We start from the raw sequence: 23,397 nt of genomic DNA on the forward strand, positions 1-23,397 counted from the left end.
CGCGAAGGTCACTTGAGGTGAGGAAAAACCAGGTGTTTTCAATGAGCACAGATACCATTCCATATAGACCAAAGAGGGAATCAAGACAACTTACTCTAAACCTCAAAGGACTGAACTCAGCCCACTTTACACACCAGAAAAGATTATTGACAACTGGTTAGAATTTGAAAAACAATTTATTGATGTCTCTCTGGAAGAGAATCAAGTGGATTCACAGCAGCAAGCAACACAGCACTCAAAATCGGCTACACCCCGTGAGAAAAATAAACTGCAAAATAAAGGCAGTGAGTGAGAGATAAATTCTTCGAGACTTCATTCTGGGGCTGTCATTGAAGTTGTTTTGAGCATATATTAACACACAGAAGGATCGGACCTAAGGGAGGACACTCGTGGGTCTGAGTGTCTTCGTGAGCATGAGTCAGCAAATGCAGCCCTTGTCGAATAACACTGCCTTTTCCTGATTCCATGGACCCGAAATCTCCAAATGCAGACGACCCTTCCTACAGCGAACACATGCATGGGACAGCCACAGGATGCTACCCCATTGGAACGGCCAAAAAACATGAAAAGACACCTCATCTTCTCATATCCTGGTGCTCGGATTCAAGCTTTCAGCCGCTTTTCTGAAAATATACCCAATTGGGGAAGTCAGGACTTTCAAAACACTCTTACTTATAACTTGGAATTGGTTCCATGGATGAACTACAATGGGGAAGAATAAGAGACGATGGCTATATATTTGGACAGGCACATGGCGCTCTAATTTCCAATGCTGAACAAGAATTGACCCAAGTCTAAGCTTGCTCTCAGAAGGAGAATTAGGCTTGAAAATGTCCTGTTGCTTTGGGTCCAGTTCCGAAAGTGGAAAGTTGAGCCGGGGATCTCAGGGAGCCTATAATTCATGGCCCTGCAGGATGGTAAAAGGCACGTAATGTGGAAAAATGACTTGGGTTGAACCAGAGAAAAGAACTTGAGAGCAAGGCAGAATTGCAAAACTGGGATTTCAAGAGGGAGAAGCGTCTCGCCTGGTAAGAACCTAGGATGTGGCAGTACTTCTTCAAACATGCCTTTGTCGAAAAACGGTGTATGCCTTTATCCTGAATATATTCCGAATAAAGGCATACACCGTTTTTGGGGAACCAGGCAGGGGCTCGGTGCAAATCAACACTACATAGTGCTATCACGTCCCATCTAAACAAAGGGTCATCTACGAAAAGTGTAAAGACGAGAAATTCAGGGTAGCATGGAGGTAAATCGTACCCACATTTTGTGGATTCCATGATGAACAATGGCAATCGGCACCCTGGCGAAGTCTATGGTGTATTCAAAAATAATGTAAGAAACAAAGCTACAGCACATAGGACACTTCCACTCAAGGACGTATATTTTCAAGAAAACCAAAGAACCTCAGGTCACAGGCAACCCAACGTTTACTGCTGCTCTCTTTACAAAAGCCTCGACTAGGATACAATCTAAATTTCCTTGGACGGAAAACATGGATGGAGAATATGTGATTCTTATCTACAATGATATATTACTGAGCCAGGAAATCAATGAAATAACGTCACTTGCCGCCAAAGGAGTGTTCGTAGTTACAATCATTCTCAGTAAATTTAGTCACATAGAAAAAAGTGGTTTATCAAAGATATGAGGTACAGGTGGAATACAAAATTGCGTCCCATGAATGAAATGGCAGACGAGAGAAAGCATCACACACTTAGCAAACACACTTATGCCTGTAGGAGCGCGAAGGTCACTTGAGGTGAGGAAAAACCAGGTGTTTTCAATGAGCACAGATACCATTCCATATAGACCAAAGAGGGCATCAAGACAACTTACTCTAAACCTAAAAGGACTGAACTCAGCCCACTTTACACACCAGAAAAGATTATTTACAACTGGTTAGAATTTGAAAAACAATTTATCGATGTCTCTCTGGAAGAGAATCAAGTGGATGCACAGCAGCAAGCAACACAGCACTGAAAATCGGCTACACCCCGTGAGAAAAATAAACCTCAAAATAAAGGCAGTGAGTGAGAGATAAATTCTTCGAGACTTCGTTCAGGGGCTGTCATTGAAGTTGTTTTGAGCATATATTAACACACAGAAGGATCGGACCTAAGGGAGGACACTCGTGGGTCTGAGTGTCTTCGTGAGCATGAGTCAGCAAATGCAGCCCTTGTCGAATAACACTGCCTTTTCCTGATTCCATGGACCCGAAATCTCCAAATGCAGACGACCCTTCCTACAGCGAACACATGCATGGGACAGCCACAGGATGCTACCCCATTGGAACGACAAAAAACATGAAAAGCCACCTCATCTTCTCATATCCTGGTGCTCGGTTTCAAGCTTTCAGCCGCTTTTCTGAAAATATACCCAATTGGGGAAGTCAGCACTTTCAAAACACTCTTACTTATAACTTGGAATTGGTTCCATGGATGAACTACAACGGGGAAGAATAAGAGACGATGGCTATATATTTGGACAGGAACATGGCACTCTAATTTCCAATGCTGAACAAGAATTGACCCAAGTCTAAGCTTGCTCTCAGAAGGAGAATTGGGCTTGAAAATTCCTTGCTGCTTTGGGACCAGTTCCGAAAGTGGGAAGTTGAGCCGGGGATCTCAGGGAGCCTATAATTCATGGCCCTGCAGGATGGTAAAAGGCACGTAATGTGGAAAAATGACTTGGGTTGCACCAGAGAAAAGAACTTGAGAGCAAGGCAGAATTGCAAAACTGGGATTTCAAGAGGGAGAAGCGTCTCGCCTGGTAAGAACCTAGGATGTGGCAGTACTTCTTCAAACATGCCTTTGTCGAATAAGGGTGTATGCCTTTATCCTGAATATCTTTAGGATAAAGGCATACACCGTTTTTGGGGAACCAGGCAGGGGCTCGGTGCAAATAAACACTACATAATGCTATCACTTCCCATCAAAACAAAGGGTCATGTACGAAAAGTGTAAAGACCAGAAATGCAGGGTAACGTGGAGGTAAATCGTACCCACATTTTGTGGATTGTGGGATGAACAATGGCAATCGGCACCCTGGCGAATTCTATGGTGTATTCGAAGATAAAGTAAGAAACAATGCTACAGCACATAGGACACTTCCACTCAAGGACGTATATTTTCAAGGAAACCAAAGAACCTCAGGTCACAGGCAACCCAACGTTTACTTCTGCTCTCTGTACAAAAGCCTCGACGAGGATACAATCTAAATTTCCTTGGACGGAAACATCGATGAAGAATATGTGATTCTCATCTACAATGATATATTAGAGAGCCAGGAAATCAATGAAATAAGGTCACTTGGCGCCACCGGAGTGTTCTTAGTTACAATCATTCTCAGTGAATTTAGTCACATAGAAAAAAGTGGTTTATCAAAGATATGAGGTACAGGTGGAATATAAAATTGCGTCCCTTGAATGAAATGGCAGACGACAGAGAGAATTACACATTTAGCAAACACACTTATGCCTGTAGGAGCGCAAAGGTCACATGAGGTGAGGAAAAACCAGGTGCTTTCAATGAGCACAGATACCATTCCATATAGACCAAGGAGGGAATCAAGACAACTTACTCTAAACCTCAAAGGACTGAACTCAGCCCACTTTATACACCAGAAAAGATTATTGACAACTGGTCAGAATTTGAAAAACAATTTATCGATGTCTCTCTGGAAGAGAATCAAGTGGATGCACAGCCGCAAGCAACACAGCACTCAAAATCGGCTACACCCGGTGAGAAAAATAAACTGCAAAATAAAGGCAGTGAGTGACAGATAAATTCTTGGAGACTTCGTTCAGGGGCTGTGATTGGAGTTGTTTTCAGCATATATTAACACACAGAAAGATGGGACCTAAGGGAGGACAATCGTGGGTCTGAGTGTCTTCGTGAGCATGAGTCAGCAAATGCAGCCCTTGTAGAATAACACTGCCTTGCCCAGATTCCATTGACCCGAAATCTCCAAATGTAGACGACCCTTCTACAGCGAACACATGCATGGGTCAGCCACAGGATGCTACCCCATTGGAACGGGAAAAAACATGAAAAGGCACCTCATCTTCTCATATCCTGGTGCTCGGGTTCAAGCTTCCAGCCACTTTCCTGAAAATATCCCCACTTGGGGAAGTCAGCACTTTCAAAACCTTGTTTCTTATAGCTTGGAATTGGTTCCATGGATGAACTACAACGGGGAAGAATAAGACACGATGCCTATATATTTGGACAGGCATATGGTGCTCTAATTTCAACTGCTGAACAAGAATTGACCCAAGTCTAAGCTTGCTCTCAGAAGGAGAATAGGGCTTGAAAATTTCCCGCTGATTTGTGACCAGTTCCCAAAGTGGGAAGTTGAGCAGGGTATCTCAGCGAGCCTATAATTCATGGGCCTGCAGGATGGTCAAGGACACCTAATGTGGACAAATGACTTGGGTTGAGCCAGAGAAAAGAACTTGAGAGCAAGGCAGAATTGCAAAAATGGGATTTCAAGAGGGAGACACGTCTCGCCTGGTAAGAACCTAGGATGTGGCAGTACTTCTTCAAACATGCCTTTGTCGAAAAAGGGTGTATGCCTTTATCCTGAATATCTTTAGGATAAAGGCATACACCGTTTTTGGGCAACCAGGCAGGGGCTCTGTGCAAATCAACACTACATAATGCTATCACTTCCCATCAAAACAAAGGGTCATGTACGAAAAGTGTAAAGACCAGAAATGCAGGGTAACGTGGAGGTAAATCGTACCCACATTTTGTGGATTGTGGGATGAACAATGGCAATTGGCACCCTGGCGAATTCTATGGTGTATTCGAAGATAAAGTAAGAAACAATGCTACAGCACATAGGACACTTCCACTCAAGGACGTATATTTTCAAGGAAACCAAAGAACCTCAGGTCACAGGCAACCCAACGTTTACTGCTGCTCTCTTTACAAAACCCTCGACTAGGATACAATCTAAATTTCCTTGGACGGAATACATGGATGGAGAATATGTGATTCTTATCTACAATGATATATTACAGAGCCAGGAAATCAATGAAATAACGTCACTTGCCGCCACCGGAGTGTTCTTAGTTACAATCATTCTCAGTGAATTTAGTCACATAGAAAAAAGTGGTTTATCAAAGATATGAGGTACAGGTGGAATATAAAATTGCATCCCTTGAACGAAATGGCAGACGACAGAGAGAATTACACATTTAGCAAACACACTTATGCCTGTAGGAGCGCAAAGGTCACATGAGGTGAGGAAAAACCAGGTGTTTTCAATGAGCACAGATACCATTCCATATAGACCAAGGAGGGAATCAAGACAACTTACTCTAAACCTCAAAGGACTGAACTCAGCCCACTTTACACACCAGAAAAGATTATTGACAACTGGTCAGAATTTGAAAAACAATTTATCTATGTCTCTCTGGAAGAGAATCTAGTGGATGCACAGCAGCAAGCAACACAGCACGGAAAATCGGCTACACCCGGTGAGAAAAATAAACTGCAAAATAAAGGCAGTGAGTGACAGATAAATTCTTTGAGACTTCGTTCAGGGGCTGTGATTGGAGTTGTTTTCAGCATATATTCACACACAGAAAGATGGGACCTAAGGGAGGACAATCGTGGGTCTGAGTGTCTTCGTGAGCATGAGTCAGCAAATGCAGCCCTTGTAGAATAACACTGCCTTGCCCTGTTTCCATTGACCCGAAATCTCCAAATGTAGACGACCCTTCTACAGCAAACACATGCATGGGTCAGCCACAGGATGCTACCCCATTGGAACGGCAAAAAACATGAAAAGGCACCTCATCTTCTCATAACCTGGTACTCGGGTTCAAGCTTCCAGCCACTTTCCTGAAAATATCCCCACTTGGGGAAGTCAGCACTTTCAAAACCTTCTTTCTTATAGCTTGGAATTGGTTCCATGGATGAACTACAACGGGGAAGAATAAGACACGATGCCTATATATTTGGACAGGCATATGGTGCTCTAATTTCAACTGCTGAACAAGAATTGACCCAAGTCTAAGCTTGCTCTCAGAAGGAGAATAGGGCTTGAAAATTTCCCGCTGATTTGTGACCAGTTCCAAAAGTGGGAAGTTGAGCAGGGGATCTCAGGGAGCCTATAATTCATGGCCCTGCAGGATGGTCAAAGGCACCTAATGTGGACAAATGACTTGGGTTGAGCCAGAGAAAAGAACTTGAGAGCAAGGCAGAATTGCAAAAATGGGATTTCAAGAGGGAGACGCGTCTCGCCTGGTAAGAACCTAGAATGTGGCAGTACTTCTTCAACCATGCCTTTGTCGAAAAACGGTGTATGCCTTTATCCTGAATATATTCCGAATAAAGGCATACACCGTTTTTGGGCAACCAGGCAGGGGCTCGGTGCAAATCAACACTACATAGTGCTATCACTTCCCATCTAAACAAAGGGTCATCTACGAAAATTGTAAAGAGTAGAAATTCAGGGTAGCATGGAGGTAAATCGTACCCACATTTTGTGGATTCCAGGATGAACAATGGCAATCGGCACCCTGGCGAAGTCTATGGTGTATTCAAAAATAATGTAAGAAACAAAGCTACAGCACATAGGACACTTCCACTCAAGGATGTATATTTTCAAGAAAACCAAAGAACCTCAGGTCACAGGCATCCCAACGTTTACTGCTTCTCTCTTTACAAAAGCCTCGACTAGGATACAATCTAAATTTCCTTCGATGGAAAACATGGATGGAGAATATGTGATTCTTATCTACAATGATATATTACTGAGCCAGGAAATCAATGTAGTAACGTCACTTGCCGCCAAAGGAGTGTTCGTAGTTACAATCATTCTCAGTAAATTTAGTCACATAGAAAAAAGTGGTTTATCAAAGATATGAGGTACAGGTGGAATACAAAATTGCGTCCCATGAATGAAATGGCAGACGAGAGAAAGCATCACACATTTAGCAAACACACTTATGCCTGTAGGAGCGCGAAGGTCACTTGAGGTGAGGAAAAACCAGGTGTTTTCAATGAGCACAGATACCATTCCATATAGACCAAAGAGGGCATCAAGACAACTTACTCTAAACCTCAAAGGACTGAACTCAGCCCACTTTACACACCAGAAAAGATTATTTACAACTGGTTAGAATTTGAAAAACAATTTATCGATGTCTCTCTGGAAGAGAATCAAGTGGATGCACAGCAGCAAGCAACACAGCACTCAAAATCGGCTACACCCCGTGAGAAAAATAAACTGCAAAATAAAGGCAGTGAGTGAGAGATAAATTCTTTGAGACTTCGTTCAGGGGCTGTCATTGAAGTTGTTTTGAGCATATATTAACACACAGAATGATCGGACCTAAGGAAGGACACTCGTGGGTCTGAGTGTCTTCGTGAGCATGAGTCAGCAAATGCAGCCCTTGTCGAATAACACTGCCTTTTCCTGATTCCATGGACCCGAAATTTCCAAATGCAGACGACCCTTCCTACAGCGAACACATGCATGGGACAGCCACAGGATGCTACCCCATTGGAACGGCAAAAAAACATGAAAATCCACCTCATCTTCTCATATCCTGGTGCTCGGGTTCAAGCTTTCAGCCGCTTTTCTGAAAATATACCCAATTGGGGAAGTCAGCACTTTCAAAACACTCTTACTTATAAATTGGAATTGGTTCCATGGATGAACTACAATGGGGAAGAATAAGAGACGATGGCTATATATTTGGACAGGCACATGGCACTCTAATTTCCAATGCTGAACAAGAATTGACCCAGGTTTAAGCTTGCTCTCGGAAGGAGAATTGGGCTTGAAAATTTCCTGCTGCTTTGGGACCAGTTCCGAAAGTGGGAAGTTGAGCCGGGGATCTCAGGGAGCCTATAATTCATGGCCCTGCAGGATGGTAAAAGACACCTAATGTGGACAAATGACTTGGGTTGAGCCAGAGAAAAGAACTTGAGAGCAAGGCAGAATTGCAAAAATGGGATTTCAAGAGGGAGACGCGTCTCGCCTGGTAAGAACCTAGGATGTGGCAGTACTTCTTCAAACATGCCTTTGTCGAAAAAGGGTGTATGCCTTTATCCTGAATATCTTTAGGATAAAGGCATACACCGTTTTTGGGCAACCAGGCAGGGGCTCTGTGCAAATCAACACTACATAATGCTATCACTTCCCATCAAAACAAAGGGTCATGTACGAAAAGTGTAAAGACCAGAAATGCAGGGTAACGTGGAGGTAAATCGTACCCACATTTTGTGGATTGTGGGATGAACAATGGCAATTGGCACCCTGGCGAATTCTATGGTGTATTCGAAGATAAAGTAAGAAACAATGCTACAGCACATAGGACACTTCCACTCAAGGACGTATATTTTCAAGGAAACCAAAGAACCTCAGGTCACAGGCAACCCAACGTTTACTGCTGCTCTCTTTACAAAACCCTCGACTAGGATACAATCTAAATTTCCTTGGACGGAATACATGGATGGAGAATATGTGATTCTTATCTACAATGATATATTACAGAGCCAGGAAATCAATGAAATAACGTCACTTGCCGCCACCGGAGTGTTCTTAGTTACAATCATTCTCAGTGAATTTAGTCACATAGAAAAAAGTGGTTTATCAAAGATATGAGGTACAGGTGGAATATAAAATTGCATCCCTTGAACGAAATGGCAGATGACAGAGAGAATTACACATTTAGCAAACACACTTATGCCTGTAGGAGCGCAAAGGTCACATGAGGTGAGGAAAAACCAGGTGTTTTCAATGAGCACAGATACCATTCCATATAGACCAAGGAGGGAATCAAGACAACTTACTCTAAACCTCAAAGGACTGAACTCAGCCCACTTTACACACCAGAAAAGATTATTGACAACTGGTCAGAATTTGAAAAACAATTTATCTATGTCTCTCTGGAAGAGAATCTAGTGGATGCACAGCAGCAAGCAACACAGCACGGAAAATCGGCTACACCCGGTGAGAAAAATAAACTGCAAAATAAAGGCAGTGAGTGACAGATAAATTCTTTGAGACTTCGTTCAGGGGCTGTGATTGGAGTTGTTTTCAGCATATATTCACACACAGAAAGATGGGACCTAAGGGAGGACAATCGTGGGTCTGAGTGTCTTCGTGAGCATGAGTCAGCAAATGCAGCCCTTGTAGAATAACACTGCCTTGCCCTGTTTCCATTGACCCGAAATCTCCAAATGTAGACGACCCTTCTACAGCAAACACATGCATGGGTCAGCCACAGGATGCTACCCCATTGGAACGGCAAAAAACATGAAAAGGCACCTCATCTTCTCATAACCTGGTACTCGGGTTCAAGCTTCCAGCCACTTTCCTGAAAATATCCCCACTTGGGGAAGTCAGCACTTTCAAAACCTTCTTTCTTATAGCTTGGAATTGGTTCCATGGATGAACTACAACGGGGAAGAATAAGACACGATGCCTATATATTTGGACAGGCATATGGTGCTCTAATTTCAACTGCTGAACAAGAATTGACCCAAGTCTAAGCTTGCTCTCAGAAGGAGAATAGGGCTTGAAAATTTCCCGCTGATTTGTGACCAGTTCCAAAAGTGGGAAGTTGAGCAGGGGATCTCAGGGAGCCTATAATTCATGGCCCTGCAGGATGGTCAAAGGCACCTAATGTGGACAAATGACTTGGGTTGAGCCAGAGAAAAGAACTTGAGAGCAAGGCAGAATTGCAAAAATGGGATTTCAAGAGGGAGACGCGTCTCGCCTGGTAAGAACCTAGAATGTGGCAGTACTTCTTCAACCATGCCTTTGTCGAAAAACGGTGTATGCCTTTATCCTGAATATATTCCGAATAAAGGCATACACCGTTTTTGGGCAACCAGGCAGGGGCTCGGTGCAAATCAACACTACATAGTGCTATCACTTCCCATCTAAACAAAGGGTCATCTACGAAAATTGTAAAGAGTAGAAATTCAGGGTAGCATGGAGGTAAATCGTACCCACATTTTGTGGATTCCAGGATGAACAATGGCAATCGGCACCCTGGCGAAGTCTATGGTGTATTCAAAAATAATGTAAGAAACAAAGCTACAGCACATAGGACACTTCCACTCAAGGATGTATATTTTCAAGAAAACCAAAGAACCTCAGGTCACAGGCATCCCAACGTTTACTGCTTCTCTCTTTACAAAAGCCTCGACTAGGATACAATCTAAATTTCCTTCGACGGAAAACATGGATGGAGAATATGTGATTCTTATCTACAATGATATATTACTGAGCCAGGAAATCAATGTAGTAACGTCACTTGCCGCCAAAGGAGTGTTCGTAGTTACAATCATTCTCAGTAAATTTAGTCACATAGAAAAAAGTGGTTTATCAAAGATATGAGGTACAGGTGGAATACAAAATTGCGTCCCATGAATGAAATGGCAGACGAGAGAAAGCATCACACATTTAGCAAACACACTTATGCCTGTAGGAGCGCGAAGGTCACTTGAGGTGAGGAAAAACCAGGTGTTTTCAATGAGCACAGATACCATTCCATATAGACCAAAGAGGGAATCAAGACAACTTACTCTAAACCTCAAAGGACTGAACTCAGCCCACTTTACACACCAGAAAAGATTATTGACAACTGGTTAGAATTTGAAAAACAATTTATTGATGTCTCTCTGGAAGAGAATCAAGTGGATTCACAGCAGCAAGCAACACAGCACTCAAAATCGGCTACACCCCGTGAGAAAAATAAACTGCAAAATAAAGGCAGTGAGTGAGAGATAAATTCTTCGAGACTTCATTCAGGGGCTGTCATTGAAGTTGTTTTGAGCATATATTAACACACAGAAGGATCGGACCTAAGGGAGGACACTCGTGGGTCTGAGTGTCTTCGTGAGCATGAGTCAGCAAATGCAGCCCTTGTCGAATAACACTGCCTTTTCCTGATTCCATGGACCCGAAATCTCCAAATGCAGACGACCCTTCCTACAGCGAACACATGCATGGGACAGCCACAGGATGCTACCCCATTGGAACGGCCAAAAAACATGAAAAGACACCTCATCTTCTCATATCCTGGTGCTCGGGTTCAAGCTTTCAGCCGCTTTTCTGAAAATATACCCAATTGGGGAAGTCAGGACTTTCAAAACACTCTTACTTATAACTTGGAATTGGTTCCATGGATGAACTACAATGGGGAAGAATAAGAGACGATGGCTATATATTTGGACAGGCACATGGCGCTCTAATTTCCAATGCTGAACAAGAATTGACCCAAGTCTAAGCTTGCTCTCAGAAGGAGAATTGGGCTTGAAAATGTCCTGTTGCTTTGGGACCAGTTCCGAAAGTGGAAAGTTGAGCCGGGGATCTCAGGGAGCCTATAATTCATGGCCCTGCAGGATGGTAAAAGGCACGTAATGTGGAAAAATGACTTGGGTTGAACCAGAGAAAAGAACTTGAGAGCAAGGCAGAATTGCAAAACTGGGATTTCAAGAGGGAGAAGCGTCTCGCCTGGTAAGAACCTAGGATGTGGCAGTACTTCTTCAAACATGCCTTTGTCGAAAAACGGTGTATGCCTTTATCCTGAATATATTCCGAATAAAGGCATACACCGTTTTTGGGGAACCAGGCAGGGGCTCGGTGCAAATCAACACTACATAGTGCTATCACGTCCCATCTAAACAAAGGGTCATCTACGAAAAGTGTAAAGACGAGAAATTCAGGGTAGCATGGAGGTAAATCGTACCCACATTTTGTGGATTCCATGATGAACAATGGCAATCGGCACCCTGGCGAAGTCTATGGTGTATTCAAAAATAATGTAAGAAACAAAGCTACAGCACATAGGACACTTCCACTCAAGGACGTATATTTTCAAGAAAACCAAAGAACCTCAGGTCACAGGCAACCCAACGTTTACTGCTGCTCTCTTTACAAAAGCCTCGACTAGGATACAATCTAAATTTCCTTGGACGGAAAACATGGATGGAGAATATGTGATTCTTATCTACAATGATATATTACTGAGCCAGGAAATCAATGAAATAACGTCACTTGCCGCCAAAGGAGTGTTCGTAGTTACAATCATTCTCAGTAAATTTAGTCACATAGAAAAAAGTGGTTTATCAAAGATATGAGGTACAGGTGGAATACAAAATTGCGTCCCATGAATGAAATGGCAGACGAGAGAAAGCATCACACACTTAGCAAACACACTTATGCCTGTAGGAGCGCGAAGGTCACTTGAGGTGAGGAAAAACCAGGTGTTTTCAATGAGCACAGATACCATTCCATATAGACCAAAGAGGGCATCAAGACAACTTACTCTAAACCTCAAAGGACTGAACTCAGCCCACTTTACACACCAGAAAAGATTATTTACAACTGGTTAGAATTTGAAAAACAATTTATCGATGTCTCTCTGGAAGAGAATCAAGTGGATGCACAGCAGCAAGCAACACAGCACTGAAAATCGGCTACACCCCGTGAGAAAAATAAACCTCAAAATAAAGGCAGTGAGTGAGAGATAAATTCTTCGAGACTTCGTTCAGGGGCTGTCATTGAAGTTGTTTTGAGCATATATTAACACACAGAAGGATCGGACCTAAGGGAGGACACTCGTGGGTCTGAGTGTCTTCGTGAGCATGAGTCAGCAAATGCAGCCCTTGTCGAATAACACTGCCTTTTCCTGATTCCATGGACCCGAAATCTCCAAATGCAGACGACCCTTCCTACAGCGAACACATGCATGGGACAGCCACAGGATGCTACCCCATTGGAACGGCAAAAAACATGAAAAGCCACCTCATCTTCTCATATCCTGGTGCTCGGTTTCAAGCTTTCAGCCGCTTTTCTGAAAATATACCCAATTGGGGAAGTCAGCACTTTCAAAACACTCTTACTTATAACTTGGAATTGGTTCCATGGATGAACTACAACGGGGAAGAATAAGAGACGATGGCTATATATTTGGACAGGAACATGGCACTCTAATTTCCAATGCTGAACAAGAATTGACCCAAGTCTAAGCTTGCTCTCAGAAGGAGAATTGGGCTTGAAAATTCCTTGCTGCTTTGGGACCAGTTCCGAAAGTGGGAAGTTGAGACGGGGATCTCAGGGAGCCTATAATTCATGGCCCTGCAGGATTGTAAAAGGCACGTAATGTGGAAAAATGACTTGGGTTGCACCAGAGAAAAGAACTTGAGAGCAAGGCAGAATTGCAAAACTGGGATTTCAAGAGGGAGAAGCGTCTCGCCTGGTAAGAACCTAGGATGTGGCAGTAGTTCTTCAAACATGCCTTTGTCGAATAAGGGTGTATGCCTTTATCCTGAATATCTTTAGGATAAAGGCATACACCGTTTTTGGGGAACCAGGCAGGGGCTCGGTGCAAATAAACACTACATAATGCTATCACTTCCCATCAAACAAAGGGTCATGTACGAAAAGTGTAAAGACCAGAAATGCAGGGTAACGTGGAGGTAAATCGTACCCACATTTTGTGGATTGTGGGATGAACAATGGCAATCGGCACCCTGGCGAATTCTATGGTGTATTCGAAGATAAAGTAAGAAACAATGCTACAGCACATAGGACACTTCCACTCAAGGACGTATATTTTCAAGGAAACCAAAGAACCTCAGGTCACAGGCAACCCAACGTTTACTTCTGCTCTCTTTACAAAAGCCTCGACGAGGATACAATCTAAATTTCCTTGGACGGAAACATCGATGAAGAATATGTGATTCTCATCTACAATGATATATTAGAGAGCCAGGAAATCAATGAAATAACGTCACTTGGCGCCACCGGAGTGTTCTTAGTTACAATCATTCTCAGTGAATTTAGTCACATAGAAAAAAGTGGTTTATCAAAGATATGAGGTACAGGTGGAATATAAAATTGCGTCCCTTGAATGAAATGGCAGACGACAGAGAGAATTACACATTTAGCAAACACACTTATGCCTGTAGGAGCGCAAAGGTCACATGAGGTGAGGAAAAACCAGGTGCTTTCAATGAGCACAGATACCATTCCATATAGACCAAGGAGGGAATCAAGACAACTTACTCTAAACCTCAAAGGACTGAACTCAGCCCACTTTATACACCAGAAAAGATTATTGACAACTGGTCAGAATTTGAAAAACAATTTATCGATGTCTCTCTGGAAGAGAATCAAGTGGATGCACAGCCGCAAGCAACACAGCACTCAAAATCGGCTACACCCGGTGAGAAAAATAAACTGCAAAATAAAGGCAGTGAGTGACAGATAAATTCTTGGAGACTTCGTTCAGGGGCTGTGATTGGAGTTGTTTTCAGCATATATTAACACACAGAAAGATGGGACCTAAGGGAGGACAATCGTGGGTCTGAGTGTCTTCGTGAGCATGAGTCAGCAAATGCAGCCATTGTAGAATAACACTGCCTTGCCCAGATTCCATTGACCCGAAATCTCCAAATGTAGACGACCCTTCTACAGCGAACACATGCATGGGTCAGCCACAGGATGCTACCCCATTGGAACGGGAAAAAACATGAAAAGGCACCTCATCTTCTCATATCCTGGTGCTCGGGTTCAAGCTTCCAGCCACTTTCCTGAAAATATCCCCACTTGGGGAAGTCAGCACTTTCAAAACCTTGTTTCTTATAGCTTGGAATTGGTTCCATGGATGAACTACAACGGGGAAGAATAAGACACGATGCCTATATATTTGGACAGGCATATGGTGCTCTAATTTCAACTGCTGAACAAGAATTGACCCAAGTCTAAGCTTGCTCTCAGAAGGAGAATAGGGCTTGAAAATTTCCCGCTGATTTGTGACCAGTTCCCAAAGTGGGAAGTTGAGCAGGGGATCTCAGCGAGCCTATAATTCATGGGCCTGCAGGATGGTCAAGGACACCTAATGTGGACAAATGACTTGGGTTGAGCCAGAGAAAACAACTTGAGAGCAAGGCAGAATTGCAAAAATGGGATTTCAAGAGGGAGACGCGTCTCGCCTGGTAAGAACCTAGGATGTGGCAGTACTTCTTCAAACATGCCTTTGTCGAAAAAGGGTGTATGCCTTTATCCTGAATATCTTTAGGATAAAGGCATACACCGTTTTTGGGCAACCAGGCAGGGGCTCTGTGCAAATCAACACTACATAATGCTATCACTTCCCATCAAAACAAAGGGTCATGTACGAAAAGTGTAAAGACCAGAAATGCAGGGTAACGTGGAGGTAAATCGTACCCACATTTTGTGGATTGTGGGATGAACAATGGCAATTGGCACCCTGGCGAATTCTATGGTGTATTCGAAGATAAAGTAAGAAACAATGCTACAGCACATAGGACACTTCCACTCAAGGACGTATATTTTCAAGGAAACCAAAGAACCTCAGGTCACAGGCAACCCAACGTTTACTGCTGCTCTCTTTACAAAACCCTCGACTAGGATACAATCTAAATTTCCTTGGACGGAATACATGGATGGAGAATATGTGATTCTTATCTACAATGATATATTACAGAGCCAGGAAATCAATGAAATAACGTCACTTGCCGCCACCGGAGTGTTCTTAGTTACAATCATTCTCAGTGAATTTAGTCACATAGAAAAAAGTGGTTTATCAAAGATATGAGGTACAGGTGGAATATAAAATTGCATCCCTTGAACGAAATGGCAGATGACAGAGAGAATTACACATTTAGCAAACACACTTATGCCTGTAGGAGCGCAAAGGTCACATGAGGTGAGGAAAAACCAGGTGTTTTCAATGAGCACAGATACCATTCCATATAGACCAAGGAGGGAATCAAGACAACTTACTCTAAACCTCAAAGGACTGAACTCAGCCCACTTTACACACCAGAAAAGATTATTGACAACTGGTCAGAATTTGAAAAACAATTTATCTATGTCTCTCTGGAAGAGAATCTAGTGGATGCACAGCAGCAAGCAACACAGCACGGAAAATCGGCTACACCCCGTGAGAAAAATAAACTGCAAAATAAAGGCAGTGAGTGAGAGATAAATTCTTCGAGACTTCGTTCAGGGGCTGTGATTGGAATTGTTTTCAGCATATATTCACACACAGAAGGATGGGACCTAAGGGAGGACACTCGTGGGTCTGAGCGTCTTCGTGAGCATGAGTCAGCAAATGCAGCCCTTGTAGAATAACACTGCCTTGCCCTGATTCCATTGACCCGAAATCTCCAAATGTAGACGACCCTTCTACAGCAAACACATGCATGGGTCAGCCACAGGATGCTACCCCATTGGAACGGCAAAAAACATGAAAAGGCACCTCATCTTCTCATAACCTGGTACTCGGGTTCAAGCTTCCAGCCACTTTCCTGAAAATATCCCCACTTGGGGAAGTCAGCACTTTCAAAACCTTCTTTCTTATAGCTTGGAATTGGTTCCATGGATGAACTACAACGGGGAAGAATAAGACACGATGCCTATATATTTGGACAGGCATATGGTGCTCTAATTTCAACTGCTGAACAAGAATTGACCCAAGTCTAAGCTTGCTCTCAGAAGGAGAATAGGGCTTGAAAATTTCCCGCTGATTTGTGACCAGTTCCAAAAGTGGGAAGTTGAGCAGGGGATCTCAGGGAGCCTATAATTCATGGCCCTGCAGGATGGTCAAAGACACCTAATGTGGACAAATGACTTGGGTTGAGCCAGAGAAAAGAACTTGAGAGCAAGGCAGAATTGCAAAAATGGGATTTCAAGAGGGAGACGCGTCTCGCCTGGTAAGAACCTAGAATGTGGCAGTACTTCTTCAACCATGCCTTTGTCGAAAAACGGTGTATGCCTTTATCCTGAATATATTCCGAATAAAGGCATACACCGTTTTTGGGCAACCAGGCAGGGGCTCGGTGCAAATCAACACTACATAGTGCTATCACTTCCCATCTAAACAAAGGGTCATCTACGAAAATTGTAAAGAGTAGAAATTCAGGGTAGCATGGAGGTAAATCGTACCCACATTTTGTGGATTCCAGGATGAGCAATGGCAATCGGCACCCTGGCGAAGTCTATGGTGTATTCAAAAATAATGTAAGAAACAAAGCTACAGCACATAGGACACTTCCACTCAAGGATGTATATTTTCAAGAAAACCAAAGAACCTCAGGTCACAGGCAACCCAACGTTTACTGCTTCTCTCTTTACAAAAGCCTCGACTAGGATACAATCTAAATTTCCTTCGACGGAAAACATGGATGGAGAATATGTGATTCTTATCTACAATGATATATTACTGAGCCAGGAAATCAATGAAGTAACGTCACTTGCCGCCAAAGGAGTGTTCGTAGTTACAATCATTCTCAGTAAATTTAGTCACATAGAAAAAAGTGGTTTATCAAAGATATGAGGTACAGGTGGAATACAAAATTGCGTCCCATGAATGAAATGGCAGACGAGAGAAAGCATCACACATTTAGCAAACACACTTATGCCTGTAGGAGCGCGAAGGTCACTTGAGGTGAGGAAAAACCAGGTGTTTTCAATGAGCACAGATACCATTCCATATAGACCAAAGAGGGAATCAAGACAACTTACTCTAAACCTCAAAGGACTGAACTCAGCCCACTTTACACACCAGAAAAGATTATTGACAACTGGTTAGAATTTGAAAAACAATTTATTGATGTCTCTCTGGAAGAGAATCAAGTGGATTCACAGCAGCAAGCAACACAGCACTCAAAATCGGCTACACCCCGTGAGAAAAATAAACTGCAAAATAAAGGCAGTGAGTGAGAGATAAATTCTTCGAGACTTCATTCAGGGGCTGTCATTGAAGTTGTTTTGAGCATATATTAACACACAGAAGGATCGGACCTAAGGGAGGACACTCGTGGGTCTGAGTGTCTTCGTGAGCATGAGTCAGCAAATGCAGCCCTTGTCGAATAACACTGCCTTTTCCTGATTCCATGGACCCGAAATTTCCAAATGCAGACGACCCTTCCTACAGCGAACACATGCATGGGACAGCCACAGGATGCTACCCCATTGGAACGGCCAAAAAACATGAAAAGACACCTCATCTTCTCATATCCTGGTGCTCGGGTTCAAGCTTTCAGCCGCTTTTCTGAAAATATACCCAATTGGGGAAGTCAGGACTTTCAAAACACTCTTACTTATAACTTGGAATTGGTTCCATGGATGAACTACAATGGGGAAGAATAAGAGACGATGGCTATATATTTGGACAGGCACATGGCGCTCTAATTTCCAATGCTGAACAAGAATTGACCCAAGTCTAAGCTTGCTCTCGGAAGGAGAATTGGGCTTGAAAATGTCCTGTTGCTTTGGGACCAGTTCCGAAATTGGAAAGTTGAGCCGGGGATCTCAGGGAGCCTATAATTCATGGCCCTGCAGGATGGTAAAAGGCACGTAATGTGGAAAAATGACTTGGGTTGAACCAGAGAAAAGAACTTGAGAGCAAGGCAGAATTGCAAAACTGGGATTTCAAGAGGGAGAAGCGTCTCGCCTGGTAAGAACTTAGGATGTGGCAGTACTTCTTCAAACATGCCTTTGTCGAAAAACGGTGTATGCCTTTATCCTGAATATATTCCGAATAAAGGCATACACCGTTTTTGGGCAACCAGGCAGGGGCTCGGTGCAAATCAACACTACATAGTGCTATCACTTCCCATCTAAACAAAGGGTCATCTACGAAAAGTGTAAAGACGAGAAATTCAGGGTAGCATGGAGGTAAATCGTACCCACATTTTGTGGATTCCAGGATGAACAATGGCAATCGGCACCCTGGCGAAGTCTATGGTGTATTCAAAAATAATGTAAGAAACAAAGCTACAGCACATAGGACACTTCCACTCAAGGACGTATATTTTCAAGAAAACCAAAGAACCTCAGGTCACAGGCAACCCAACGTTTACTGCTGCTCTCTTTACAAAAGCCTCGACTAGGATACAATCTAAATTTCCTTGGACGGAAAACATGGATGGAGAATATGTGATTCTTATCTACAATGATATATTACTGAGCCAGGAAATCAATGAAATAACGTCACTTGCCGCCAAAGGAGTGTTCGTAGTTACAATCATTCTCAGTAAATTTAGTCACATAGAAAAAAGTGGTTTATCAAAGATATGAGGTACAGGTGGAATACAAAATTGCGTCCCATGAATGAAATGGCAGACGAGAGAAAGCATCACACACTTAGCAAACACACTTATGCCTGTAGGAGCGCGAAGGTCACTTGAGGTGAGGAAGAAACAGGTGTTTTCAATGAGCACAGATACCATTCCATATAGACCAAAGGGGGCATAAAGACAACTTACTCTAAACCTCAAAGGACTGAACTCAGCCCACTTTACACACCAGAAAAGATTATTTACAACTGGTTAGAATTTGAAAAACAATTTATCGATGTCTCTCTGGAAGAGAATCAAGTGGATGCACAGCAGCAAGCAACACAGCACTGAAAATCGGCTACACGCCGTGAGAAAAATAAACCTCAAAATAAAGGCAGTGAGTGAGAGATAAATTCTTCGAGACTTCGTTCAGGGGCTGTCATTGAAGTTGTTTTGAGCATATATTAACACACAGAAGGATCGGACCTAAGGGAGGACACTCGTGGGTCTGAGTGTCTTCGTGAGCATGAGTCAGCAAATGCAGCCCTTGTCGAATAACACTGCCTTTTCCTGATTCCATGGACCCGAAATCTCCAAATGCAGACGACCCTTCCTACAGCGAACACATGCATGGGACAGCCACAGGATGCTACCCCATTGGAACGGCAAAAAACATGAAAAGCCACCTCATCTTCTCATATCCTGGTGCTCGGTTTCAAGCTTTCAGCCGCTTTTCTGAAAATATACCCAATTGGGGAAGTCAGCACTTTCAAAACACTCTTACTTATAACTTGGAATTGGTTCCATGGATGAACTACAACGGGGAAGAATAAGAGACGATGGCTATATATTTGGACAAGAACATGGCACTCTAATTTCCAATGCTGAACAAGAATTGACCCAAGTCTAAGCTTGCTCTCAGAAGGAGAATTGGGCTTGAAAATTCCTTGCTGCTTTGGGACCAGTTCCGAAAGTGGGAAGTTGAGCCGGGGATCTCAGGGAGCCTATAATTCATGGCCCTGCAGGATGGTAAAAGGCACGTAATGTGGAAAAATGACTTGGGTTGCACCAGAGAAAAGAACTTGAGAGCAAGGCAGAATTGCAAAACTGGGATTTCAAGAGGGAGAAGCGTCTCGCCTGGTAAGAACCTAGGATGTGGCAGTACTTCTTCAAACATGCCTTTGTCGAATAAGGGTGTATGCCTTTATCCTGAATATCTTTAGGATAAAGGCATACACCGTTTTTGGGGAACCAGGCAGGGGCTCTGTGCAAATCAACACTACATAATGCTATCACTTCCCATCAAAACAAAGGGTCATGTACGAAAAGTGTAAAGACCAGAAATGCAGGGTAACGTGGAGGTAAATCGTACCCACATTTTGTGGATTGTGGGATGAACAATGGCAATCGGCACCCTGGCGAATTCTATGGTGTATTCGAAGATAAAGTAAGAAACAATGCTACAGCACATAGGACACTTCCACTCAAGGACGTATATTTTCAAGGAAACCAAAGAACCTCAGGTCACAGGCAACCCAACGTTTACTGCTGTTCTCTTTTCAAAAGCCTCGACGAGGATACAATCTAAATTTCCTTGGACGGAAACATCGATGAAGAATATGTGATTCTCATCTACAATGATATATTACAGAGCCAGGAAATCAATGAAATAACGTCACTTGGCGCCACCGGAGTGTTCTTAGTTACAATCATTCTCAGTGAATTTAGTCACATAGAAAAAAGTGGTTTATCAAAGATATGAGGTACAGGTGGAATATAAAATTGCGTCCCTTGAATGAAATGGCAGACGACAGAGAGAATTACACATTTAGCAAACACACTTATGCCTGTAGGAGCGCAAAGGTCACATGAGGTGAGGAAAAACCAGGTGTTTTCAATGAGCACAGATACCATTCCATATAGACCAAGGAGGGAATCAAGACAACTTACTCTAAACCTCAAAGGACTGAACTCAGCCCACTTTACACACCAGAAAAGATTATTGACAACTGGTCAGAATTTGAAAAAAAATTTATCGATGTCTCTCTGGAAGAGAATCAAGTGGATGCACAGCCGCAAGCAACACAGCACTCAAAATCGGCTACACCCGGTGAGAAAAATAAACTGCAAAATAAAGGCAGTGAGTGACAGATAAATTCTTGGAGACTTCGTTCAGGGGCTGTGATTGGAGTTGTTTTCAGCATATATTAACACACAGAAAGATGGGACCTAAGGGAGGACAATCGTGGGTCTGAGTGTCTTCGTGAGCATGAGTCAGCAAATGCAGCCCTTGTAGAATAACACTGCCTTGCCCAGATTCCATTGACCCGAAATCTCCAAATGTAGACGACCCTTCTACAGCGAACACATGCATGGGTCAGACACAGGATGCTACCCCATTGGAACGGGAAAAAACATGAAAAGGCACCTCATCTTCTCATATCCTGGTGCTCGGGTTCAAGCTTCCAGCCACTTTCCTGAAAATATCCCCACTTGGGGAAGTCAGCACTTTCAAAACCTTGTTTCTTATAGCTTGGAATTGGTTCCATGGATGAACTACAACGGGGAAGAATAAGACACGATGCCTATATATTTGGACAGGCATATGGTGCTCTAATTTCAACTGCTGAACAAGAATTGACCCAAGTCTAAGCTTGCTCTCAGAAGGAGAATAGGGCTTGAAAATTTCCCGCTGATTTGTGACCAGTTCCAAAAGTGGGAAGTTGAGCAGGGGATCTCAGCGAGCATATAATTCATGGGCCTGCAGGATGGGCCAAGACACCTAATGTGGACAAATGACTTGGGTTGAGCCAGAGAAAAGAACTTGAGAGCAAGGCAGAATTGCAGAAATGGGATTTCAAGAGGGAGACGCGTCTCGCCTGGTAAGAAACTAGAACGTGGCAATACTTCTTCAACCATGCCTTTGTCAAAAAATGGTGTATGCCTTTATCCTGAATATATTCCGAATAAAGGCATACACCGTTTTTGGGCAACCAGGTAGGGGCTCGGGGCAAATCAACACTACATAGTGCTATCACTTCCCATCTAAACAAAGGGTCATCTACGAAAATTGTAAAGACTAGAAATTCAGGGTAGCATGGAGGTAAATCGTACCCACATTTTGTGGATTCCAGGATGAAAAATGGCAATCGGCACCCTGGCGAAGTCTATGGTGTATTCAAAAATAATGTAAGAAACAAAGCTACAGCACATAGGACACTTCCACTCAAGGACGTATATTTTCAAGAAAACCAAAGAACCTCAGGTCACAGGCATCCCAACGTTTCCTGCTGCTCTCTTTACAAAAGCCTCGACTAGGATACAATCTAAATTTCCTTGGACGGAAAACATGGATGGAGAATATGTGATTCTTATCTACAATGATATATTACAGAGCCAGGAAATCAATGAAATAACGCCACTTGCCGCCAAAGGAGTGTTCGTAGTTACAATCATTCTCAGTAAATTTAGTCACATAGAAAAAAGTGGTTTATCAAAGATATGAGGTACAGGTGGAATACAAAATTGCATCCCATGAATGAAATGGCAGACGACACAGAGAATTACACATTTAGCAAACACACTTATGCCTGTAGGAGCGCAAAGGTCACATGAGGTGAGGAAAAACCAGGTGTTTTCAATGAGCACAGATACCATTCCATATAGACCAAGGAGGGAATCAAGACAACTTACTCTAAACCTCAAAGGACTGAACTCAGCCCACTTTACACACCAGAAAATATTATTTACAACTGGTTAGAATTTGAAAAACAATTTATCGATGTCTCTCTGGAAGAGAATCAAGTGGATGCACAGCAGCAAGCAACACAGCACTGAAAATCGGCTACACGCCGTGAGAAAAATAAACCTCAAAATAAAGGCAGTGAGTGAGAGATAAATTCTTCGAGACTTCGTTCAGGGGCTGTCATTGAAGTTGTTTTGAGCATATATTAACACACAGAAGGATCGGACCTAAGGGAGGACACTCGTGGGTCTGAGTGTCTTCGTGAGCATGAGTCAGCAAATGCAGCCCTTGTCGAATAACACTGCCTTTTCCTGATTCCATGGACCCGAAATCTCCAAATGCAGACGACCCTTCCTACAGCGAACACATGCATGGGACAGCCACAGGATGCTACCCCATTGGAACGGCAAAAAACATGAAAAGCCACCTCATCTTCTCATATCCTGGTGCTCGGTTTCAAGCTTTCAGCCGCTTTTCTGAAAATATACCCAATTGGGGAAGTCAGCACTTTCAAAACACTCTTACTTATAACTTGGAATTGGTTCCATGGATGAACTACAACGGGGAAGAATAAGAGACGATGGC

This window comes from Kogia breviceps, chromosome 20 (genome assembly GCF_026419965.1).
Source record: "Kogia breviceps isolate mKogBre1 chromosome 20, mKogBre1 haplotype 1, whole genome shotgun sequence".
NCBI lineage: Eukaryota > Metazoa > Chordata > Mammalia > Artiodactyla > Physeteridae > Kogia > Kogia breviceps.